An 8,636-nucleotide genomic window follows, 5' to 3' on the forward strand; every position below is an offset into this window, starting at 1 on the left:
AGATTCCAGACATACCGAGGTCAGCGCTGTAAAGAATCCTGGGGATGGCATAGGTACCCAGAATCAACACTCTCTGCGTGGGTTTGAGAGGGGCAGCAGAGATGCGTTTAATGTACCCAGAAAGCTCTTCTCTGATCGAGGGCCCAAGGATCCCCTTGAGTGGATTGATGTCCACTCCTAGGTACCTAACTTTCGAATCGCTGCCTATCAGTCTGATAGGCGTGCCTCCCAGTAGCCATTCATCACAGGCATTGACCTCGTAACGCCTTCCAGAAACCGAGATCATGAAGCCGTGACACTTTGCTGGATTAACCTCGAGCCCAGTCATCTCAGAGAACTTTTCAAGGATCCTAAGGTTCCTCGCCATCCCCAACCAGGAATCGCTCACAAGCACCAGATCGTCTGCAAATGCGAAGGATGTGACCTTATGTCCGCCTACCACAAAGCCACACCCCTCAACATCAAGGAGGCGCAGAAGAGGATCCAAGGCCAGGTTGAACAGCAGCGGGGAGAGAGGGTCTCCCTGTTTGACACCCACACCAATCTGAATTGGTGGGGTTGCTGCTCCACCCGCCCTGATAGTCGTATGGCAATTCCTGTAGGAGTCTCGTATCAAATCCCGTAGATGCTCATCGACTCCCATCCTCATCAGTACCTCCCCCAAGTGCTTGTGGGAAACCGAGTCGAATGCTTTTGCGAAGTCGATGAACACCACGGCAAGGGGAAGAAGTTTCCTCTTGCTCGTTCGAATGAGGCCATTAAGCACAGCCAAGTTCTCGGCACAACCCGGAGACGCAATGAACCCTCTCTGTCTTGGGTGGAACTTGCAGACCTCAGCCAGCCTCTTCGCAAGGATTCCAGAGAAGGCACGGCAGATAATCGAACTAATTGTCAGTGGCCGCCAGTTACTAATGTCGGCAAGCTTCATTGGATCCGTGGATTTAGGAATGAGAGTTGTCCTACTCACTTTCAGACAGGCAGGAAGAACCCCGGTGACCAAAATCCCATTGAAGATACAAGCCAGCATCTTCCCTTCACGGTCAAACCGGAGTAACGCGGGTCTTTTAACACCATCAGGGCCAGCTGCGCCCTGAGGTTTAACTTTCCGTATTACGCTGAGGACCTCCGCAGGGGAGACGGGAACACACAAGGGGCTGTTATCAACTAACGGAAGCACCCCAAACTGCCCGAGGCTCTGGAACACATCGGGCTTCTCCCAAACGCCGCGGTAGGTCCTCGTCACAAGGCCAATCTCTAGACCACATGTTGCCGTACTCTCATTATCCAGGATCCTCCTTGCGACATCTTTGCGGTTCTTGACAAAAGCCTTCTGGATGGATCTGTAACTTAGCCTACCTCCCACCTTCGTCACCGGCCTGCCCAACGGTTTTCTACGGTTAAAGGCTGACACCCGCCTGGGCTGAGTTGGAGCCAGCTTCCTTATCCATTTGTTCAGGACTCGGTTAACCGTTACCGCGCTAGAGGTGAGAGGATCAAAGGGCCAAGCGACACGATCCAGGCTCCCAAGGGCCTCCAGAAGGGCTGGTCTGAGGACATTAACCGGGGGAATCACCGGTGGGTCTGTTTCAAGATGAGAGAGGTCGGCGTTCAAGGTCACAGCCGTGGTTGATACCTTCCTTCTCTTAGCTGGCCCATAGGCACTTGTCGTAGTCTTATTCATGTAGTCCCCAGAGTGCTTACGCCGTTGGTGAAGCGAAAGGCCCCCCTTCGTAGAGAAGGACAAGGGGCAGAGACCACACGGGAATGGGGTGGGCCGTCCGGCAACCACCGATCGTCTGATTCCGCATCTGCTCGCGTGAGTAACAGCACTGCCTATAGAAGGTCGAGTCATCGCGCAAATCTTACATATTATAAGACACTGCCGCACATTGTGGGAGCGCTTGATATGGGATAGCGCTCCTCTCGCTGTTACAAGCATCTTCGAGCAGAGGACACATTGCTGTGTCAGCCATGGTATGCGGATTCCAACTGAAACAAAGTCGGGAACACGCCCACCGGTCCCCCTCCTCCAGCTCCTGTCATAGCTGAGGAAGATCAGACCATCGGGTGGGCGACCCTTAGGAAAGAGGGCCCTCCTGGCAGAGCCCCTTACCAGGCGTCGTCGAGGGGAGGAGAGAGGAGAGTCCGGAAGATCACACCTCCTTCTCAGGATCAAGGTCGATTTAGCGCTCCTTGGGAGGCGGTCAGCACTCCCAGTCAGTTTTGTATGGGACAAACGCAGCCGCGTAGCCTGTGGTGTCAGCATGGTGGAGAGGCGGGTCTAGCACCCCAGTACCTCACCTTCGTAGGACGAACGAGAACAACAATAGAGGGCAGGGGAAGAAAAAGGGGTAGGATGAACTCGTTCATCCATTCAAACAGTCAGGCACACCATGCCACAACTCTGGGTTTCTTCACTTTGATCCCCCGTTGTTGGGTGAGCCTTGGTTCATCCCTAGACCGAGACCTCCCCACCGCAGCTGCTGGCACCAGACTTGCCCTCCAATGGATCCTCGTTAAAGGATTTAAAGTGTACTCATTCCAATTACAGGGCCTCGAAAGAGTCCTGTATTGTTATTTTTCGTCACTACCTCCCCGAGTCGGGAGTGGGTAATTTGCGCGCCTGCTGCCTTCCTTGGATGTGGTAGCCGTTTCTCAGGCTCCCTCTCCGGAATCGAACCCTGATTCCCCGTTACCCGTGGTCACCATGGTAGGCACATAAAGTACCATCGAAAGTTGATAGGGCAGACATTCGAATGAGACGTCGCCGCCACGGAGGGCCAGCGATCGGCTCGAGGTTATCTAGAGTCACCAAAGCGGCCGGGGCGCCCCCGAGAGGACGCCCCGCATGGGTTTTGGGTCTGATAAATGCACGCATACCCGGAGGGTCAGCGCTCGTTTGCATGTATTAGCTCTAGAATTGCCACAGTTATCCAAGTAACGGATGAGCGATCAAAGGAACCATAACTGATTTAATGAGCCATTCGCAGTTTCACTGTACCGGCCGCGTGTACTTAGACCTGCATGGCTTAATCTTTGAGACAAGCATATGCTACTGGCAGGATCAACCAGGTAGCCCCTCAGGCGGCGGCAGCGGCGCGCACGCACGCGCTCGCTCGCTCGCTCGCTCGGGGCTACTGAGCCCTGTCGACCAGGGCGAGGCTTTCCGGACGCACGTGTGGACCGGGGCGAGGGTTCGAGAAACCGTGTTTGCCGGACGGGGCCCCGTCGCCCTCGCGGGGTGGGCAAACTCTGGGTTTGCCTACCCACTCTGCGACGAGGCCCGCCGTGGTATGACCACCGGGACGGACCGGGCGTCTCGGTCTCGCTACCGAGCGATCTCGTCTGGCGGGGGGGGGAAGCGTGGGGAGGACAGGGCGGGGTCCGAGAACCACCACCCCCTTCGACCTTCGCGCTGTAACCCCCGGCCAGCGCTAGAGGCGAGCCTGCGGGCCGGAGGAGCTGACCGCCCGAAGGCGCCGGCGAAGGTGCCGGGCCCGGCGGCAGCCCTCTGATGGCAGGCCACGTTTGCCAGTCGATCGGGGTGGGAGGGAAGGCTGGCAGGCAGGTGGGCCGGAAGAGGAGGCTGCTATGGCAGCAACTCGCTCTCTCGCGCCGTCCCAGTGCCGTCCGAGCGTTGCCGAGGGTGTCTGCTGACTTGCGCATCTTCAGACACCCGTCTCCCATAAATGACGGAGGGCACCTTTGCTACTCATTACCCTTAGACTGCTCAACTGGAGAGGGGAGAAAAAAGGGCCCTGGCCGAGGTGGTGAGTCGGCCTCCTCTCTCCCTCACGGTTGAAAAAGATGTGCTCCTGGCGCACTGGCCCTGCTGAAAATCTCTCTCCATTTGGCCGAGGCAGAGAGTCGGCCTCCTCTCTCCCTTACGGTCGAAAAAGATGTGCTGCTGTCGAACTGGCCATTACATCCTCACCTGATCTAGTCCCCCATTAGATCCCCCCCCCCCCCCCCCGCAGTTACCCCGTACCACATATCTAGCACGGACCTTGACCTCCAGCAGGCCCCGGGGACCCACATTACCCCCCCCCCCCCTTCCCCCTGCAGTTACCCTGTACCACATGTCTAGCATGGACCTTGACTTCCAGCAGGCCCCGGGGAACCACATTACCCCCCCCTGCAGTTACCCTGTGCCACATATCTAGCATGGACCTGGACCTCCAGCAGGCCCTGGGGACCCACATACTCCCCTGCTCTACTCCCCCACTAGCTTTCCTTTCTTGCAGTTATGCTCCAGCGCATATCCAGCATGGACCTTGGCCTCCAGCAGGCCCCGTGAACCCACATTACCCCCCCCCCCCCCCCCCTCCTGCAGTTACCCTGTACCACGTATCTAGCATGGACCTGGACCTCCAGCAGGCCCCGGGGACCCACATTACCCCCCCCCCCTGCAGTTACCCTGTACCACATATCTAGCATGGACCTTGACTTCCAGCAGGCCCCGTGGACCAACAATACCCCCCCCCCCCCCCCCCCCCAACTGCAGTTACCCTGTGCCACATATCTAGCATGGACCTGGACCTCCAGCAGGCCCCGTGGACCCACATTACCCCCCCCTGCAGTTACCCTGTGCCACATATCTAGCATGGACCTGGACCTCCAGCAGGCCCTGGGGACCCACATACTCCCCTGCTCTACTCCCCCACTAGCTTTCCTTTCTTGCAGTTACGCTCCAGCGCATATCCAGCATGGACCTTGACCTCCAGCAGGCCCCGTGAACCCACATTACCCCCCCCCCCCCCCCCCCCTCCTGCAGTTACCCTGTACCACGTATCTAGCATGGACCTGGACCTCCAGCAGGCCCCGGGGACCCACACTTAAGCCCCCTCCCACTAACAAAGCAGAACACCACTGGCAAAATCCTCGTGCCCCTGGTACTCCAGAAAGCACATTGAAATGTGCCCCTGGTACACTGCGCAGAAGAACTGCCACACACACACACACACGCACGCACGCACGCACGCACGCACACACGCACTGCTTGTGCCTATGGTACGACAACTTTTCTCGTGCCTATGGTACGACAACTTTTCTCGTGCCTATGGTACAACAACTTTTTGCCGTGCCCCTGGTACACCGCTCAGTAGCACTTTGCCACACAAACTCTCCTCGTGCCTATGGTACGACAACTTTTCTCGTGCCTATGGTACAACAACTTTCCTCCGTGCCCCTGGTACGACAGCTTTTCTCGTGCCTATGGTACAACAACTTTTCTCGTGCCTATGGTACAACAACTTTTCGCCGTGCCCCTGGTACACCGCTCAGTAGCACTTTGCCACACAAACTCTCCTCGTGCCTATGGTACGACAACTTTTCTCGTGCCTATGGTACAACAACTTTCCTCCGTGCCCCTGGTACGACAGCTTTTCTCGTGCCTATGGTACAACAACTTTCCTCCGTGCCCCTGGTACGACAGCTTTTCTCGTGCCTATGGTACAACAACTTTTCTCGTGCCTATGGTACAACAACTTTTCGCCGTGCCCCTGGTACACCGCTCAGTAGCACTTTGCCACACAAACTCTCCTCGTGCCTATGGTACGACAACTTTTCTCGTGCCTATGGTACAACAACTTTCCTCCGTGCCCCTGGTACGACAGCTTTTCTCGTGCCTATGGTACAACAACTTTTCTCGTGCCTATGGTACAACAACTTTTCGCCGTGCCCCTGGTACACCGCTCAGTAGGACTTTGCCACACAAACTCTCCTCGTGCCTATGGTACGACAACTTTTCTCGTGCCTATGGTACGACAACTTTTCTCGTGCCTATGGTACAACAACCTTTCCCCGTGCCCCTGGTACACTGCGCAGAAACTCTTTGCCACACACACACACCACTCGTGCCTATGGTACGACAACAGGCCCCGGGGACCTACATCGCACCTTGCTCTTGCCTCCCTTACAGCTGAAAAGGTCCACGCCTGTGCCCTGGCCCTGCTGAAATTGCCTCTCCATTTAGCCGAGGCAGTGAGTCGGCCTCCTGTCTCCCTTTACGGTCGAAAAAGATGTGCTCCTGGGCGCGCTGGCCCTGCTGCTACTCACATCGGGCATGGACCTGGACCTCCAGCAGGCCCCGGGGACCTACATCACACCTTGCTCTTGCCTCCCTTACAGCTGAAAAGGTCCATGCCTGTGCCCTGGCCCTGCTGAAATTGCCTCTCCATTTAGCCGAGGCAGTGAGTCGGCCTCCTGTCTCCCTTTACGGTCGAAAAAGATGTGCTCCTGGGCGCGCTGGCCCTGCTGCTACGCACATCGGGCATGGACCTGGACCTCCAGCAGGCCCCGGGGACCTACATCACACCTTGCTCTTGCCTCCCTTACAGCTGAAAAAGGTCCATGCCTGTGCCCTGGCCCTGCTGAAATTCCCTCTCCATTTAGCCGAGGCAGTGAGTCGGCCTCCTGTCTCCCTTTACGGTCGAAAAAGATGTGCTCCTGGGCGCGCTGGCCCTGCTGCTACTCACATCGGGCATGGACCTGGACCTCCAGCAGGCCCCGGGGACCTACATCGCACATTGCTCTTGCCTCCCTTGCAGCTGAAAAAGGTCCATGCCTGTGCCCTGGCCCTGCTGAAATTCCCTCTCCATTTAGCCGAGGCAGTGAGTCGGCCTCCTGTCTCCCTTTACGGTCGAAAAAGATGTGCTCCTGGGCGCGCTGGCCCTGCTGCTACTCACATCGGGCATGGACCTGGACCTCCAGCAGGCCCCGGGGACCTACATCACACCTTGCTCTTGCCTCCCTTACAGCTGAAAAAGGTCCATGCCTGTGCCCTGGCCCTGCTGAAATTCCCTCTCCATTTAGCCGAGGCAGTGAGTCGGCCTCCTGTCTCCCTTTACGGTCGAAAAAGATGTGCTCCTGGGCGCGCTGGCCCTGCTGCTACTCACATCGGGCATGGACCTGGACCTCCAGCAGGCCCCGGGGACCTACATCACACCTTGCTCTTGCCTCCCTTACAGCTGAAAAAGGTCCATGCCTGTGCCCTGGCCCTGCTGAAATTGCCTCTCCATTTAGCCGAGGCAGTGAGTCGGCCTCCTGTCTCCCTTTACGGTCGAAAAAGATGTGCTCCTGGGCGCGCTGGCCCTGCTGCTACTCACATCGGGCATGGACCTGGACCTCCAGCAGGCCCCGGGGACCTACATCACACCTTGCTCTTGCCTCCCTTACAGCTGAAAAAGGTCCATGCTTGTGCCCTGGCCCTTCTGAAATTCCCTCTCCATTTAGCCGAGGCAGAGAGTCGGCCTCCTGTCTCCTTTACGGTCGAAAAAGTTGTGCTCCTGGGCGCGCTGGCCCTGCTGCTACTCACATCGGGCATGGACCTGGACCTCCAGCAGGCCCCGGGGACCTACATCACACCTTGCTCTTGCCTCCCTTACAGCTGAAAAAGGTCCATGCCTGTGCCCTGGCCCTGCTGAAATTCCCTCTCCATTTAGCCGAGGCAGTGAGTCGGCCTCCTGTCTCCCTTTACGGTCGAAAAAGATGTGCTCCTGGGCGCACTGGCCCTGCTGCTACTCACATCGGGCATGGACCTGGACCTCCAGCAGGCCCCGGGGACCTACATCACACCTTGCTCTTGCCTCCCTTACAGCTGAAAAAGGTCCATGCTTGTGCCCTGGCCCTTCTGAAATTCCCTCTCCATTTAGCCGAGGCAGTGAGTCGGCCTCCTGTCTCCCTTTACGGTCGAAAAAGATGTGCTCCTGGGCGCGCTGGCCCTGCTGCTACTCACATCGGGCATGGACCTGGACCTCCAGCAGGCCCCGGGGACCTACATCACACCTTGCTCTTGCCTCCCTTACAGCTGAAAAAGGTCCATGCTTGTGCCCTGGCCCTTCTGAAATTCCCTCTCCATTTAGCCGAGGCAGAGAGTCGGCCTCCTGTCTCCTTTACGGTCGAAAAAGATGTGCTCCTGGGCGCGCTGGCCCTGCTGCTACTCACATCGGGCATGGACCTGGACCTCCAGCAGGCCCCGGGGACCTACATCACACCTTGCTCTTGCCTCCCTTACAGCTGAAAAGGTCCATGCTTTTGCCCTGGCCCTGCTGAAATTCCCTCTCCATTTAGCCGAGGCAGTGAGTCGGCCTCCTGTCTCCCTTTACGGTCGAAAAAGATGTGCTCCTTGGCGCGCTGGCCCTGCTGCTACTCACATCGGGCATGGACCTGGACCTCCAGCAGGCCCCGGGGACCAACATACTCCTCTGCTCTACTCCCCCACTAGCTTTCCTTCTCCCGCAGTTACCCTCCACCACAAATCCAGCATGGCCCTTGCCCTCCAGCAGGCCCCGAGGACCCACATACTCCTCCGCTCTAATCCCCCATGAGCTTTCCTTCTCCTGCAGTTACCCTCCACCGCATATCCAGCATGGCCCTTGACCTCCAGCATGCCCCGGGGACGCACATCCTCCCCTGCTCTAGTCCCCCACTAGCTTACCTTTCTTGTAGTTACGCTCCAGCGCATATCCAGCATGGACCTTGACCTCCAGCAGGCCCCGGGGACGCACATCCTCCCCTGCTCTAATCCCCCACTAGCTTTCCTTCTCCTGCAGTTACCCTCCACCGCATATCCAGCATGGACCTTGACCTCCAGCATGCCCCGTGGACCCACACTTAAGCCCCCTCCCACTGACAAA

Source organism: Aulonocara sp. 'chitande type north' Nkhata Bay, unplaced genomic scaffold, assembly GCF_057382095.1.
Source record: "Aulonocara sp. 'chitande type north' Nkhata Bay isolate Kocher_YH1m ecotype deep benthic unplaced genomic scaffold, A_spYH_male_GT1.1 unmapped_scaffold_38, whole genome shotgun sequence".
In the NCBI taxonomy this organism is placed as follows: Eukaryota; Metazoa; Chordata; class Actinopteri; order Cichliformes; family Cichlidae; genus Aulonocara; species Aulonocara sp. 'chitande type north' Nkhata Bay.